This window comes from Taudactylus pleione, unplaced genomic scaffold (genome assembly GCF_031769625.1).
Source record: "Taudactylus pleione unplaced genomic scaffold, aTauple2 ptg000169l, whole genome shotgun sequence".
Classification (NCBI taxonomy): domain Eukaryota; kingdom Metazoa; phylum Chordata; class Amphibia; order Anura; family Myobatrachidae; genus Taudactylus; species Taudactylus pleione.
Genome location: NW_028284571.1, coordinates 3815779 through 3833794, shown reverse-complemented (window position 1 = coordinate 3833794; position 18016 = coordinate 3815779).

The window sequence follows — 18016 nt, the reverse complement described above, 5'->3', positions numbered from 1 at the left end:
AAGGCAGTGGTCCTAAGCACTAGTATGGGTACCTAAATTCATCAAGCTCCGAAAATACTAAATTTTCAGAGCTTGACTGTGGGAACCTTTGACATCTTCAGATGGTGTTTGTTCCCACACCCACGCAAGGAGTCCTGGTTGCAAAGAAGGACTGGACAGGCTCCTTCCATCACTGCTCGGCTCCTTCCATCAGAAGTCTTGCATGCGTGAACTCAAGTTCACATATGCGCTATAGCACTGCCAATTCAGACTCAGCAGCGCTAAATACTAAAGTTGCAGTGAAAGGATTCTCCGGGATAGCTGATCTTCAGAACAGCTGTCTCCCCACCTGAGCAATGTCAAATTTACATACTGAATTATCATGGGACACCGAGCCCCAGATAATTAACATAATGAATAGGCCCCTTAGACTAGACTTTGCAGGATACCCTGCAAATATACTTTAATAAATATGTCCCTTAGGGGTTCTCTTAGACTATTTCAAATTAATTTTATTCTAATTGTATATACAGTTTGTGATGTTCTGGGTTGTTTGTGGACCCGGGGTGGTAGCAGGAGCGATCACAGAAGCAGATTTGAAAATAAAACTAGGATTTTAATAAGTGCTTGAGTAAACATATAATGGCAGTAATAAAAGTCCAGGAATATATAAATGTGCACAAGAGTTCTGTGGTGGGAGTAAAAGGGTTAATGTCCAAGTAGAAATAATTAGAGCTGTCCAGGTGTGCAGGTAGTGAAACTGAAAATAAACAAGCCAGGTATACAGGTAGTGAACTGAAGCGCAGGATGTCAGCAGGCTCAGGCACTCAGGTATGGGCAAGGGTGATGGAGGAAGCAGGGTAGTCCAGTGGGAGCTAGGAGCTGACAGGCAGACTGGCAGACAGCGAGTTCACAGGAACAGGAAAGCACAGAGAACTCCCTCTCAGCTAGGCTGGGATACACGTTGCACTGGCAAAGAAGGAAGGCACTGACCCTTCCTAAATACCCCATGCCGTGCTGTTACTGGCCGGAGTGAACACGTGACTCACCAGGATTGGCCAGCCGCATCACATGGCCAGAAGGCAAGATGGCGGCGCCCATGCCAAACGGAATGGAGACGCCGCCAGGCCTTACCAGCGCAGAGTGACAACAGGCCCGCACAACAACGCGCGCAGCCAAAGCCCCCCGCCACCGGACAGCCCGCGCCACAATGACCTGTTGTAATTCCTACACCGTTCACCTGATTTGGATGTAATTACCCTCAAATTAAATCTGAAAGTCTGCAGTTAAAGCACATCTTGTTTGTTTCATTTCAAGCCATTGTGGTGGTGAATAGAGGCCAAAATATTAAAATTCTGTCAATGTCCCAATATTTATGCACCTTACTGTATGTCTTCTTACTGTACATTGGGTTTCAGTCTTTCTTTTGTGGCTAAACCTTCAAAAACTTGTCATGATTTATGTTTGTATTGTATGTCCTTTTAGTTTTACTATTAAAAGTTACATTCTAAATCTAATTATTATTGAAGTGTGCCCCAAAAAAAGAGTTTCTACTTTGATTTGTCTCTGAGCTCATCGCCCCTTTTTTTGACATTGGGTTTCCCAGTTCTAGTTGTTTGTAGAGTTTTAGCACTGCTGCTTTTTTTAATATTGCTTATTTAATATTAAGTACACGGAGGCGGCATGGATTTATAAGCAATGCTTTGCTGCACACACTGACAAGCAGAGACTCCTATACCCTCTGGTTCATGTCTGCACCTATTCCATCCACCTCAAGTGTCCTTGTTTTGTTATACCAACTTGTGGCTCTAATGCAGCATTTTGTGATGAATAAAGAAACAACAATGATGATTTCAGTGGTAAAGGTGGAAATCTGCGATGAAGTAATTTACTGGAACAAAAATTTGAAGCAATATAATGAAAAAATTGAGTATATGCAGAGGAAGACACATATTAATGTGTATCTATAAATATTTGGCACTTAAATTATCTAACCCCCCCTCCCCCCAACTAAGTTAACACAGGGTCTGCTAATAATTTATGACAGCTATTCCCAATTAGATATTTGCATATGTTTTGCTTTGCAATAACAAACTGGATGTGTCACAAAATTTTATGATCAAAGCTAAAGATAATGCAGTTGGGATTTTTGTGAGCTATATTTTAATTGCAAATGAAAAATATCTACTGTAATTCACTTTGATTTTCAAATACATTCATATTTAATCATCATTATACTGGCTTTGTCTATTATTATGTTAACACTGGTGTGTCATGAAAATGAATGGTATTTATGTTATCAGATTTGCTAATGCTGGGTACACACTGGCGGATATATCAGCCAAAATATCTTTGGTGCGTCGACCAGAGTGTACCAGCGATATGTTTGTGAACGACGTTGTTCACAGATATATTGCATCAGCTCTGGTGCACAGCCGATGCCCAATATATCTGCAGATATATTGTGACATCATGCTGTGTGTACGGGCGGTCAGCCAACTCTCCCTTTGTCACAAACATATATATATATTTTTTAAACTTTACTGTGTTCTGCCAGGAGAACACAGTCGGAGCAGTAGCTGGAGCCGGAGGAGGGACGAGGGAGCGACGGAGTGAGCCGGAGGAGGACCTGTGCAGCTGAAAGCAGGTAAGTGTAACCCGCTGTACACCACCTGAGAGTGGTGTATAGTAACACCATCAATTTCTGAAAATACATAATTTTCTGAATTTGATGAATAGCCTGTATGGGGAGTGTGGAAAGTAACGCAGGTGGACTTAACCAGGAGATATCAGTGATATCTCCTGCTTTAAGCGTGTTAATTAGGGGTATGCATCGGCCACTTTTCGTGTTTTGGTTTTGGATCTGGATCTTTCTTCGTGTTTTTGATCTGGATTGGTTTTGCCAAAACCACCCTTCAGTGTTTTGGGTTCTGGGTTTTGTGTTTTGGATCTGTATTTTTTTGGAAAAAAGCATAAAAACAGCTAAAATCACAGAATTTGTGGGTTTTTCTGTTCCTATGCTATTATTAACCTCAATAACATTAATTTCCACTCATTTCCAGTCTATTCTGAACACCTCACACCTCACAATATTGTTTTTAGGCCAAAAGGGTGCACTGAGGTAGCTGGATGACTATGCTAAGCAACACAAGTGGGCGGCACAAACACGTTGCCCATCTAGGAGTGACACTGCAGTGGCAGACAGGATGGCAGTTTGAAAAACTAGGACCCAAACAGTACATAATGCAAAGAAAAAAAGAGGTGCAAGATGGAATTGTCCTTGGGCCTGCCACACGACTGTGGCTGAAATGATTGGTTCGTTTGCGCCCCCACAAACCAAGCTCGCAATTAATCTGTCCCTGCACAAACTGGCTCTACAGAGGCAAGATGTCGTCCTCATCCTCCTCATCCACCGATTCTTCACCCTCTTCAGTGTTGTGTACATCCTCATCCTCACAGAGTATTAATTCGTCCCCGCTAGAATCCACCACCACAGGTCCCTCTGTACTTTCTGGAAGCTGGTCTCCCTGGAAGAATTGATAATTAATTTTGATCAACAGCATCTTCTCCACTTTGTGGAAGCAACCTCAAACGCCTTTTGCTGACAAGGTTCCCGGCTGCACTAAACACTCTTTCGGAGTACACACTGGAGGGGGCCAACTTAGGTAAAATAGAGACAGTTTGTACAGGGGCCTCCAAATTGCCTCTTTTTCCTGCCAGTACAGGTACGGACTATCTGACATGCCTACTTGGATGCTGTAACCGATGTAATCCTCCACCATTCTATCAATGGTGACAGTATCATATGCAGTGACAGTAGACATGTCAGAAATTGTTGCCAGGTCCTTCAGTCCGGACCAGATGTCCAAACTTGGTCCTGTCTGCCCTACATAACCGCCAGCGGGTTGCTTAGGATACCTAAGTTTTTTCCTGGCAGCCCCAGTTGCGGGAGAAAATGAAGAAGGAGCTGTTGACATGTCACGTTCCGCTTCAGCAGGTCTTTGCACCTCTGCAGGCTTGTGTCACCCGGAAAGTGAGACACCACTTAGGCTTTAAACCTAGGATCGAGCACGGTGGCCAAAATGTAGTGGTCTGATTTCAACAGATTGACCACCCTCGAATCCTGGCAAAGCGAATGAAGGGCTTCATCCACAAGTCCCACATGCCAAGCGGAATCACTCCATCTTAGCTCCTCCTTCACTTTCTACCGCTGCTTCTGCAAAAGCCTGATGAGGGGAATGACCTGACTCAAGCTGGCAGTGTCTGAACTGACTTCACGTGTGGCAAGTTCGAAGGGCTGGAGAACCTTGCACAACACGGAAATCATTCTCCACTGCGCTTGAGTCAGGTGCATACCCCCTCCTTTGCCTATGTCATAGGTGGATGTATAGGCCTGAATGGCCTTTTGCTGCTCCTCCATCCTCTGAAGCATATAGAGGGTTGAGTTCTACCGCGTCACAACCTCTTGCTTCAGGTGATGGCGGGGCAGGTTCAAGAGTGTTTGCTGGTGCTCCAGTCTTCGGCACGCAGTCGCTGAATGGCGAAAGTGGCCAGAAATTTTTCGGGACACCCAAAGCATCTCCTGCATGCCCCTGTCGTTTTTCAGAAAATTCTGCACCACCAAATTTATTGTGTGAGCAAAACATGAGTCTGAGTGGGGTAAGCCATTGGGCGATGATTTCCCTCAGTCTCTCTAAGAGGTTGTTGGCGGTGTGCCTCTTACTGAAACCGTTGATACACAGCATAGCCTGCCTTCGAACGAGCTGGCGTTTCTGAGATGCTGCTACTGGTGACGTTCCTGTTGTTGCTGCATAAGGCCATACATCTACCCAGTGGGCTATCACAGTCATATAGTCCTTAGTCTACCCTGTTCCACTTGTCCACATGTCCGTGGTTAAGTGGACATTGGGTACAACCGCATTTTTTAGGACACTGAGGACACTTTTTCTGATGTCTCTGTACATTCTCGGTATCGCCTGCTTAGTGAAGTGGAATCTAGATGGGATTTGGTACTGGGGGGACACTACCTCCATCAATTGTCTAAATCCCACTGCACTATTGGCGGATACCGGACGCACGTCTAACACCAACATAGCTGTCAAAGCCTCAGTTATCCGCTTTGCTTCAGGATGACTGCTGTCGTACTTCATCCTCCTCGCTAAGGACTGTTGGAGGGTCAATTGCTTAGTAAAAGAAGTAGTGGTGTTCCTACTTCCTCTCTGGGATGATGAACAACTCCCAGCAGCAACAGCAGCAGCGGCAGCAGTTGGCGTAGCAATGCAGGATCCTCCTGAGGAATCCCTGATAGGAGAGTCAGTCATGCCAGTGACATGGCCTGCAGGACTACTTCCGATCCTGACTGAGGAGGAAATTGACGAGGAGGGAGTTGCTGGTGTGGTTTGCAGGTGCTTGGATACAACAGGGAAAAGGGATTTAGGTGTCCCTGGACTGCTTACGGTCTTAGCCACAGTTTCTGAACTTGACAGTAACTTTTTATGAATGCGCTGCAGGTGACGTATAAGGGAGGATGTTCCTAAGTGATTAATGTCCCTACCCCTACTTATTCCACCTTTACATATGGTACATATGGCAAGACAGTTGTCCGGATTTGGATAGAAATATTGCCAGACCAAAAAGGTGGAATGTTTGGTCTTCTGCCCAGGCATGACCGTGATGGGCTTTTTCATCCCACGGACAACAGCTGTCTCCCCCGGTGCCTGATTTAAACAAACCACCTCACCAACTTCCTCCTCAGCGCCAGTTACACCAATATCCTCATCCTGTTGTACTTCGACAGTGACATCTTCAGTTTGAATATCAGCAAGTGGGCTGTGGGTGCTCCCTCCAGCACTTGCAGAGGGCGGGCAAATGGTGGACGGAGCCACCTCTTCCCATCCAGTGTTGGGTAGGGCAGGCATCGCAACCGTCGCCACACTTGGACTCTCCATGGGGATTTGTGATATCTTCATAGAATTATAAAGCACAGTTCTTTGCTGTGCTTTTGCCAGCTTAATTTATTTGATTTTTGTAGCAGGAGGAGTGCTTCCATCGTAATGTGAAGCTGAACCACTAGTCATGAACATAGGGGAGGACCTTAGCCGTTCCTTGCCACTCCATGTCGTAAATGGCATATTGGCAAGTTTACATTTCTCTTCAGATGATTTAAATTTATTTTTTAAGGTCATTTTCCTGATCTTTGCCATTTGGGATTTTATATGTCCTCTACTATGACATTGGGCATCGGCCTTGGCAGACAACGTTGATAGCATTTCATCGTCTATGTCTTGACTAGTGGCAGCAGCTTCAGCACTAGGAGGAAGTGGTTCTTGATCTTTCCCTATTTTATTTTTATTGTACAAATTTTTGTCCTCCATTTATGTGATATTGATGCACGTGCGGCTAAGGCGCACACAAACACAGAAAAAGATTTTTCTATTTATTTTCCGGCACTTTGGGGGTTACACCACCCTTCAACAGATGAGCCAGCCGGTCCGTGACTTATGACAAAGGCGCACGATTGGCGCTGCTACTTTGTTGATGCACATGCGGCTACTGCCCACACAATGCACAAACACAGAAAAAAATAATGTAAACATTTTTTTGGCGTGCACTTTGGGGGTTACACCACCCTTTAGCCAACCGGCCCTTGATTTATGACACAGGCACACACTTGGCGCTGCTACTTTGTTGATGCACGTGCGGCTACTGCGCACTCTGGGTCTCATTCAGACCCGCTTGCGAGCGCAGGACGCTCGCAAGCGGGTCGATGGTACCCAAATGCACATGCGCACGACGGAGGCTGCTCCGTCGTGCGCATGCGCGAGACCCGGCGAGCGACGGGTAAGCCGTCGCTCGGGGTCTCGCACCAAAGGGGGCGTGCTGTCGATGGTGAGTGACAGCACGCCCCCTTTGGTGGGTGTGCCGGGGCGTGGCTGCCCAGACGGAGGCGTTCCCATGGTAACGCCTACCGTCTGGGTCCGGCCCCACTGACATCACTAGTGATGTCAGTGGGAGTGATTTTGGCCCTGATAAAGCCAAAATCACTCCAGGGCTTGTGGCAGTGAGACCCTACCACAGGGTCTCGTAGCAAGCCCGATGGTCGCGATGGTCTTGACCATCGCGACCATCATCATGGACGCTCGCATAAGCTGTGGGTCATTCTCGGTATCGCCTGCTTAGTGAAGTGGAATCTAGATGGGATTTGGTACCAGGGGGACACTACCTCCATCAATTGTCTAAATCCCACTGCACTATTGGCGGATACCGGACGCACGTCTAACACCAACATAGCTGTCAAAGCCTCAGTTATCCGCTTTGCTTCAGGATGACTGCTGTCGTACTTCATCCTCCTCGCTAAGGACTGTTGGAGGGTCCAGGAGGACGAACCAAAAAAAACAAAAAAACGGCCTGATTCAGAGCGGGCGCTCGTTTAGAGCGTCCGGCTCTGAATCAGGCCCACAATTCACAAACACAGAAAAAAAAAAAATTTTTTTTTGAGTGCACTTTGAGGGTTACACCACCCTTCAACAGACGAGCCAGCTGGCCCTTGAATTATGACACAGGCGCACGCTTGGCCCTGCTACTTAGTTGATGCACGTGAGGCTACTGTGCACACAATTCACAAACAAAAATAAAAAAAATTTTTTTGGAGTGCACTTTGGGGTTTACACCACCCTTTAACAGATGAGCCAGCCGACCCTTGATTTATGACACAGGCGCACGCTTGGTGCTGCTACTTTGTTGATGCACGTGCGGCTACTGCGCACACAATTCACACACACAGAAAAAAATAATTTTTTATTTTTTTTGGAGTGCACTTTGGGGGTAACACCACCCTTTAACAGAGGAGCCAGCCGGCCCTTGATTTATGACACAGGCGCACGCTTGGCGCTGCTAGGTTGTTGATGCACGTGCGGCTACTGCACACACAGGCCCTGATTCAGAGCCGGATGCTCTGACAGAGCGCTCGCTCTGAATCAGGGCCAGGTTTTTTTTTTTTTTAGAACGGCCTCCTGGCCGCTCGCATAGCTGCAGCACAGCTACAGCGAGCGGCCATGATGATAGTCGCGATGGTCAAGACCATCGCGACCATCGGGCTTGCGACGAGACCCTTGTGGTAGGGTCTCATGCCGTAAGCCCCAGAGAGATTTTGGCTCTATCCACTGACATCACTCGTGATGTCAGTGGGGCCGCCCCCAAACGACAGGCGTTCTCATGGGAACGCCTCAGTTTGGGCAGCCACGCCCCTGGCCTGCCCACCAAAGGGGGCGAGCTGTCGATGTTGAGTGACAGCTCGCCCCTTTGGAGCGAGACCCGAAGCGACGGCGTGCCCGTCACTCTCCGGGTCTAGCGCATGCGCACATTGGAGCCGGCTCCATTGTGCGCATGCGCTCTACACTACAACACTACAGCACCCCTTTTGGACTACAGCCTTTATGGGACACTGCACAACACAGCCCAGCCAGCCCCTATGGACAACAGCAGCACGACACAGCCCAGCCAGCCTTAACTCCCACCCTCCCTCTTCACTGTCCACAGCCGGAGTGAAAAATGGCGCCAACGCGGGGACCATTTATAGAATCCAAAACCTGCGAGATCCGACAGCAGGACGATGACGTTTTGCCTCGAATTCAGGCAGAGTCAGCCGGGAAAACCCAAGCCTGACTCGGTTCCTGGCTTGGATTGTGGGGGCTCAGGGGGGGTTCGGATTTCATAAATCCGAACCCGCTCATCCCTAGTGTTAATGAATACTAAAATAACAGTAATTAAGGAAAATGTCCTTAAAACTGTTATTTTAGTGTTGATGAATAGGCCCCTAACTGCTTTGGGGCTCACTTTTATTTGGATGTAAATCAATTTTATGACACAAATGGATCTGTTGCGCCTCTCAGATGTAGCAGTACACGTCCACTTTACCGCCGTGCTCATAGGTGTTGCTTTGAAAATCTCCCTGAAATGCTTTTTCAAAAGTAGGCAAGAATGGCTCTAGGCCGGTCAGCAGAGTTGCGGGTGTAATAATATGCAAATGCTAGTTTCAGCCTTCCCTTTGTGCAGTCGAGACCGCCAGAGAGTGCAAGCACTGAGAGCCCATTGTCTGCGGCCTCCTGTACACAGTGGCAACGCTGGTGGGTCTCCTCTAGACAGACCATCGTCGGCGTACCATTGCCCTATCTGCACACAATATTATAATGTAAGGAAACATCATATACAGGGGATGGGTACGGGATGCTGGCGCCCGGGATCCCAGCGGTCAGAATCCTGATGCTGGCATCCCGACAAGGTTAGGATATCGGCACCTGTCAGTAGGTATCCTAACCCTCTCCCTCTCTCTGCCCTAACCCTCCCTCCCCGGTGCCTGAACCTAACCTCTTCTCTAATGCCTAAACATAATCTCTCCCTCCCCGCACCCTAAACCTATCCCTTCCCCCTTAGTGCCTAACCCTAACCCTCCCACTAGTGCCTAACCCTAAACACTAATGCTAATCTTCCCCATAACCCCGCTACTTACCTTCGGGAGTCCGGCAATCAAGATGCCGGCGCCGGGATTCTGACAAGTGCCATGATTCCGGGGCCGGCATTATGAGCGCTGGAATCCCTGCGGTCAGGATATTGACTGCATCCCGTATACAAAAGGAGGAATAGTGTCTTGACAGTGTTATTAATAAATGCAAAAGTCGTACAGTATGTTCCATATAAAGTGTACACAAACACAATATATAGATACATTTAAATACAAACAACTGTTGCTTTTCCGCTTATAAAAATCAAATGGAAAGTGTGTTTAGGAGCCATAGTTCAGGTTCCTGAATCTAATGGACTTATCAATTTATCAGTAAATAAAGACGTTATTCAAACACATGATTGCAGCCAAGATATCACATGTTTCTGGAGATCCCCATGTCCAGGTCAGATAAAAGGTAGTACAGGCTCCTACCAATACAATTATATCAGGGCCATAACTAGGGGTGTGCGACCTGTGCCATTACACAGGGCCCTGGTAGCAGCACCGTCGCTGCCCCACAGCACCTGCATGTGGCTTGCAGGGTGCCCAGAGTGGCACCTTGCAGGCAGTAGTGCTCCAGCCAGACACCCTGCAGAGCTGCCTGGAGCGTCCTTAGGACGCTCCAAGCAGTGTTCTGCTTCCCAGAGCCGGCAGCCTTGCCTCCTAGGCATGATGTCATGCCCTCCTTCTGTAGAAACCTGGAGCAGAAACCCGAAGAAACACGTAAATGTGGTGGTGGGGCCAATGAATGCCACATTGTCGTCACTGTTACCTCTTTACTATTGCCGGCCGGCGCAGACTTACAGATACCTGTTGCACTGCTGTCTGGCTGAAAAATACATACAGCCACTGCAGCTTCTGGCTTCACATCCCAGTGGGCTGCGGATGGCCTGTTGGAGCTCCGTTTACAACAGATACCAGCCCACTGCAGCTAAACTCACTGTTTCCAGGGACATTGGTTTCTATAAAGCAACTGTTGAATTAGGAGAACGGTACTTGGTCACATACATCAAAAGATTAACTGCCGCATCTCTGTTCTCTATAAGGTGAGACACATCCATTTTGGGAAAATAGATACACTGTGGACTTAGGGCCTTATTCAGCTACGGACGGAATGGCAAAGCTGCTCGCAAGCAGCTTTGCAATTCCGTCTGTGCAGATATGGTAATGAAGAAGGAGGCATCATGCCTCCTGCTGCATTATGTATCCGAGCTGCGTTGTCCAACACAGCATTAGATACTCTGCGGAACATCAACAGGCTAAGGTAACCCGTGGTGTCACACAGCCAGCCGCCGCAGATGAGAGGAAGAAGTCAGGAAATCTCCATCAGCCAACATCCTGGCTTCTGCCCTCCCTCCCACCACTGCCCCCTCCCCACCCACAAACGGCAGCAGACTGTCAATCACTGATAGTCTGCTACCAGTCTACGTGTGGGATAACAGACCCGTTCTGCACATGCGCAGAACAGGTCATGCGCCTGCGCAGATTCCTGATCATCGGGAATCTGCGTTCAGCAATGCACTAGCACGTACTGCTGAATAAGGCTCTTAGATCCTTGGAGGGACCCACTGTACCGGAATCTGCTTGGGTTTGTCATATTAATTATTTCCTGATTAATTTACCTTAATAGGCAAGTTGCTTTTATTTATTGGTGACTATTTGTGGCAAAAAAAATTATTATTGCAGTATTATCACTTTTATATTGTCCATGGTCTTTGTATTTTTGTTTTGTTTAATATCTATGTGTATATTCAAGTATAATTAGATTGTTTATTTAAAACACAATTATTCTTGATTGTCTATTAGCGCTAAAAAACATAAATTTTTGTGATGTCATGGGTTTATGGAGAGGAGCGGCACAGGACGCACTGATGCCCTGTTATGGCTCTGAATTACATTATCTCACACTGTGAAGTACCTACCAGTTCACATTATTCTACACACTGTAGTGCCCCCAATTCACGTTATGCCTTACACTAAAGTGCTTCAGTTCACATTATGGGCCGTATTCAATTAGGAGCGAAAAGTCAGTTTCAGCGATACTGTTTCGCCAATGATGTAATTTTTGCCGGTTTCAAGTTATCCCCATATTCAATTTTAGCGTCTTTTCGCTAGCGCGATAACACAATGCAATGTAATAGGCAAAAAAGTTTCGCCATTGAATACCCGGCAGAGAAAAAGTGCAGAATTGGGGTTTTGAGGTGCAATGTTTTTGAGAACCACCCTGCACCCTTTGGGCAGCCCCCCTAATGCTAACTGCATCAAAAAATGCAAAAAAACCCCACAAAGGACACCCCAAAAATTTGATGGGCGAAAAAATCAAAGTGGGGGTACAAATTCTAAAACTAGCTAAATAGCCTTTGGGGGGCTCTGCAGGTATGGGGGAGATGTATTTTTGATTGCAGGTATTTGCTGAAGGTGCGTTTTTGGCGCTTTTTAATGCTTGACTTTACACTTTTTAAAATATGCTTGCACCCATTTTCATGTACCCCAAATTTGATGGAAATACTAATTTTCCCCCAAAAAAGTTGCAAAATGCTATTCTTCACCACTTGCTCATAAACGCTAAATAGCGCCTATTGAGACCATTTAAAACCCCACATACCTTTAGCAGACCTATTCAGGGGTACCCATAGTGAACCCCCATTTCAGAGCATCTTTAGGGGGGTGTCAGCCTGATTTCCTCAAAACTGACTGAACTTTTAACCGATTTAAGTTTCGCCGGGTCTCGTTTTTGCACATTTGCAATTGAATACGGGGATACGCGGGCAAAACCTCTGATGATAGTGAAAACTCCGGCCTCTGACTTTTCGCTTCAATTGGAATACTGGCCTATGCTTCATAGTTCCCCAGTCGAATATGTACCAGCCACAGAAGGGAAAGATAATACAAGTACCGTAAAATTTCACTTAACCTTTTATCAACCAGATAGTGATAAATGCTTCCAAAACGGCTTCTGTGAGAACGGATAGTCACAAAACTTACATAATCACCCTCTCTCGCGTTCACATCAAAGTATCTTTATCCCGTTGGTACCAGAATAACAGCTTACGCATAAATCTTTCTGTCAGATACCTTTACATGAACACAAGGGAGAATACGGATGTAAGTGTTACCCCTATTTATGTGTAAGCTGTTATTTTCTCACAGAAGCCTTTTTGGAAGCATTTATCGCTATCTGGGATAGTCCTGCTGTACAAAGTTGGATTTTATTTTAAGCGCTGGTTTACTTGATATTTCTGTCTTATTGTGCTTATCTTTGTGGTTACCTTTGGGTGTGCCCACATCATTAAGTTCACTAGCTGCTATTAGTTACAGCGCAGGTGTATCATTTCATTCATATTCAGATACTTTCATCCAAGCTACATCTCCATACAAACACCCACCCGCCTGCTCCGTTGACCAATGACTGCCACTTTTCCTCCACTCTGGTTACCACCTCCCATTCCTCAATCCAAGATTTCTCCAGAGCCACCCCATTCCACTGAAACGATCTTACTCATTCTCTCAGACTATTCCCCTGCCTACATAACTTCAAATGAGCACTGGAAACCCACCTGTTCATAGAAACATATCTGTCCACCACCTAATCTTGTCAAGTTCAACACATAGCCTATCTCGCCCTCTTGACTCCTCTCTCTCTCTCCCACTCTCACTTCCTGCTCTTTGCTCCCCTTACACTGACTCACTCCCCGTGTCTTCCATTTGTCCCCCCTTCTCTACCTTAAGTTAACATTGTAAGCTCCTATGAGCAGGGTTTTCCTCCCTCCTGTTCTCATTACATACTGCTCTTCCGCACCAGCTATACACCACTCCTTGGCCTCACTCCCTTTCCACCTTTAGCGGCTATAAACCTATTAGTTGTGCCCACACTAATGGGTATAGGTGTACTTTCCCCTTTATCCCTTGCTTCCATAGTGTAGTGCTATTTGGCATTTGTTATTACTGTAATGTACTGTTTACTGATTTGTACTGTTTACTGTGTACTGTTTTCCGCTCTCTAGATGACTCTCCCGAGCAGGATTGCGAGATAGTATTTATTTAGTGCAACCCTGAATCCCCTGATCTATCCTGCTGCCGACTTGTGGCCCTTGCTGCAGTATATATCACCTGCAGCATGCAGGCATTTAATAAACTTCCATGATGTCTGTCACTGAGGTCCTCATTCAGAGACGTACGCTCTGAGCAGAGCGCACGCTCTGAATGAGGGCCGGCCTCCATGAAAAAGGAGCGTCCTCCTGGATGCTCGTATAGCTGTGGGTGACCACCCACAGGCTATACGAGCGTGCAGTTTGATGGCCGCGATGGTCTTGACCATCGCGACCATCGAAACTGCGAGCCGGAGCCTGCGGTTGAGGTTTTCAACCGCAAGCTCCGGAGTGATTTTGGCTCTATCAGAGCCAAAATCACTCCCACTGACATCACTAGTGATGTCAGTGGGCCGGCTTTTGACGGGAGGCGTTCCCGTGGGAACGCCCCCGTCAGGGAGGCACGCCCCCGGCACGCCTACCAAAGGGGGCGTGCTGTCAATCAACATTGACAGCACGCCCCCTTTGATCGGACACAACGAGCGAAGGACTTTCCTTCGCTCGTCGCGTCTGTCGCATGCGCACGACGGAGCTCCCTCCGTCGTGCGCATGCTCAGTCCAGAACATCGACCCACTTGCGAGCGGACAGCCGCTCGCGAGTGGGTCTGAATCAGGCCCTTAGTCTCCACTGATCTCTCCCATTGGTGCATCAGCAGCCAGTGACAGCTTCTCAGTGTTGCTTTATATAAATGACATTCCTCATTTTAACCACAGAGTACCAGTAATTTTTCCTCAAATATATAACATGTTTAATAAACTATTAGAAACCACATTGAAATAGCTGTAAACAGCAACATATATCACATGAATATATTAGGGATGAGCAGGTTCGGATTTTCCAAATCCGAACCCCCCGAGCTCCCCCGATCCGAGCCGGGAACTGAGTCCGACTCGAGTTTTCCTGCCAGCGTCATCATCCCCCGAGCTCCCCCGATCCGAGCCGGGAACTGAGTCCGACTCGAGTTTTCCCGAAAGCGTCATCATCCTGGTGTCGGATTCCCGGACTTTGCACATTTCGCGCCTCCCGCCCCGCAATCTTCACTCCAGTCCTGGAGAGGGTAGTGAGAGGGGTATACAATCGGGAAGCCGGCTGCCTTAATACCGGCAGCCAGCTTCCCGACTGTCATATCCCGGCGAGGGTGAAATGCCGGGCGTCTAGAAGTAGACGCCTGACATTTCCCCGACGCCGGGAGACTGGGGGTAACCTGCCCTGCTGTATCAGTCCAGTCTAGTGGTGCTGTGCTGCTGTATCAGTCTGGGGGTAACCTGCCCTGCTGTATCAGTCCAGTCTAGTGGTGCTGTGCTGCTGTATCAGTCTGGGGGTGACCTGTTCTGCTGTATCAGTCCAGTCTAGTGGTGCTGTGCTGCTGTATCAGTCTGGGGGTGACCAGCTCTGATGTATCAGTCCAGTCCAGTGGTGCTGTGCTGTGCTGTATATTCAGTCCAAATAATTTTTACAGGGGCTGCCCTGTGTGGTGTAGGGCTACGGTGCCCTGTGCTGTGTATTCACTCCAGTGTCCAAATAAAAAGGGGTGATTTAATTAATCCAAATAATTTTTACAGGGCCTTCCCGTGTGTGGTGTAGGGGTACGCTGCCCTGTGCACTGTGTATATTCGCTCCAAATAAAAAGGAGTGATTTAATGCATCCAAATAATTTTTACAGGGGTTATTCACTCCATAAAAATAATGCACTCCATAAAAATAATGGAGGACAAAAATTTGGAGGATAAAATAGGGAAAGATCAAGAACCACTTCCTGCTAGTGCTGAAGCTTCTGCCACTAGTCATGATATAGACGATGAAATGCCATCAACGTCATCTGCCAAGGCCGATGCCCGATTTCATAGTAGAGGGCATGTAAAATCCAAAAAGCCAAAGTTCAGTAAAATGATCCAAAAAAAAATTATTTAAATCGTCTGAGGAGAAACGTAAACTTGCCAATATGCCATTTACGACACGGAGTGTCAAGGAACGGCTAAGGTCCTTCCGTATGTTTATGATTAGTGGTTCAGCTTCGCATGACGATGGAAGCCCTCCTCCCGCTAGAAAAATGAAAAGAGTTAAGCTGGCAAAAGCACAGTAAAGAACTGTGCGTTCTAAGAAGATATCACAATCCCCAAGGAGAGTCCAAGTGTGTCGGCGGTTGCGATGCCTGACCTTCCCAACACTGGACAGGAAGAGGTGGCTCCTTCCACCATTTGCACCCCCTCTGCAAGTGCTGGAAGGAGCCCCCACAATCCAGTTGCTGATATTCAAATTGAAGATGTCACTGTTGAAGTACAACAGGATGAGGATATTGGGGTAGCTGGAGCTGGGGAGGAAGTTGACGAGGAGGATTCTAATGGTGATGTGGTTTGTTTAAATCAGGCACCGGGGGAGACAGTTGTTGTTCGTGGGATGAAAAAGCCCATCATCATGCCTGGGCAGAAGACCAAAAATTCCACACCTTCGGTCTGGAATTATTTCTATCCAAATCCAGACAACAACTGTCTTGCCATGTGTAGCTTATGTAAAGGTGTAATAAGTAGGGGTAAGGACGTTAACCACCTAGGAACATCCTCCTCCCTTATATGTCGCCTTCAGCGTGTTAACAAAAAGTCACTGTCAAGTTCAGAAACTGTGGCTAAGACCATAAGCAGTCCAGGGACACCTAAATCCCTTTGTCCTGTTGTATCCAAGCGCCTGCAAACCACACCAATAACTCCCTCGTCAATTTCTTCAAACAGGATCGGAAGTAGTCGTGCAGGTCATGTCACTGGCTGACCTCTCCTATCCAGGATTCCTTCGGAGGATCCTGCATTGCTACGCCTACTGCTGCCGCTGCTGCTTTTGCTGCTGGGAGTCGTTCATCATCCCAGAGAGGAAGTTGGAACACCACTACTTCTTTTACTAAGCAATTGATCCTCCAACAGTCCTTTGCGAGGAGGATGAAGTATGACAGCAGTTGTCCTGTTGCAAAGCGGATAACTGAGGCCTTGACAGCTATGTTGGTGTTAGACGTGCGTCCGGTATCCGCCATTAGTGCAGTGGGATTTAGACAACTGATGGAGGTAGTGTCATCAATGTCCTAAAAAATGTGGTTGTACCCAATGTCCACTTAACCACAGACATGTGGACAAGTGGAACAGGGAAGACTAAGGACTATATGACTGTGACAGCCCACTGGGTTGATGTATCGCCTTACACAGCAACAACAGCAGCGTCACCAGTAGCAGCATCTCAGAAATGCCAGCTCATTCCAAGGCGGGCTATGCTGTGTATCACCGGTTTCAGTAAGAGGCACACCGCCGACAACCTCTTAGAGAAACTGAGGGAAATCATCGCCCAATGGCTTACCCCACTCAGACTCTTCTGGGGGATTTGTGATATCTGACAACGCCACCAATATTGTGCGGGCATTACATCTGGGCAAATTCCAGCATGTCCCATGTTTTGCTCACACAATAAATTTGGTGATGAGGAATTTTTTTTAAAAATGATGGGCGTGCAGGAGACGCATTTGTACTTTCACCATTCAGTGACTGCATGCCGAAGACTGGAGCACTAGCAAACACTCTTGAACCTGCTCTGCCATCATCTGAAGCAAGAGTTTGTAACGCGGTGGAACTCAAACCTCTATATGCTTCAGAGGATGGAGGAGCAGCAAAAGGCCATTCAAGCCTTTACATCCACCTATGACATAGGCAAAGGAGTGGGTATGCACCTGACTCAAGTGCAATCGAGAATGATTTCCGTGTTGTGCAAGGTCCTCCAGCCCTTCGAACTTGCCACACGTGAAGTCAGTTCAATCACTGCCAGCTTGAGTCAGATCATTCCCCTGATCAGGCTTTTGCAGAAGCAGCTGGAGAAAGTGGAGGAGGAGCTAACATAGAACGATTCCGCTCGGTATGTGGGACTTGTGGATGAAGTCCTTCATTCGCTTTGCCAAGATTCAAGGGTGGTCAATCTGTTGACATCAGATGCCTACATTTGGCCACCGTGCTCGATCCTCAGTTTAAAGCCTACATGGTGTCTCTCTTTCTGGCGGACACAAGCCTGCATAGGTGCAAAGACCTGTTGGTGAAAACACTGTCAGCCGAAGCGGATCCTGACACGTCAACAGCTGTTTCTTCATGTTCTCTCGCAACTGGGGCTGCCAGAAAACAAGTTTGGACATCTTATCTGGACTGAAGGACCTGCCAACAATGTCTGACATGTCTACTGTCACTGCATATGATACTGTCACCATTGAAAGAATGGTGGAGGATTACAGCATCCAAGTAGGCATGTCAGACAGTCCGTACCTGTACTGGCAGGAAAAAGAGGCAATTTGGAGGTCCCTGTACAAACTGGCTCTACTTTAGCTAAGTTGCCCCCCATCCAGTGTGTACTCCGAAACAGCTTTTAGTGCAGCCGGAAACCTTGTCAGCGAAAGGCGTAGGAGGTTGCTTTCACAAAATGTGGAGA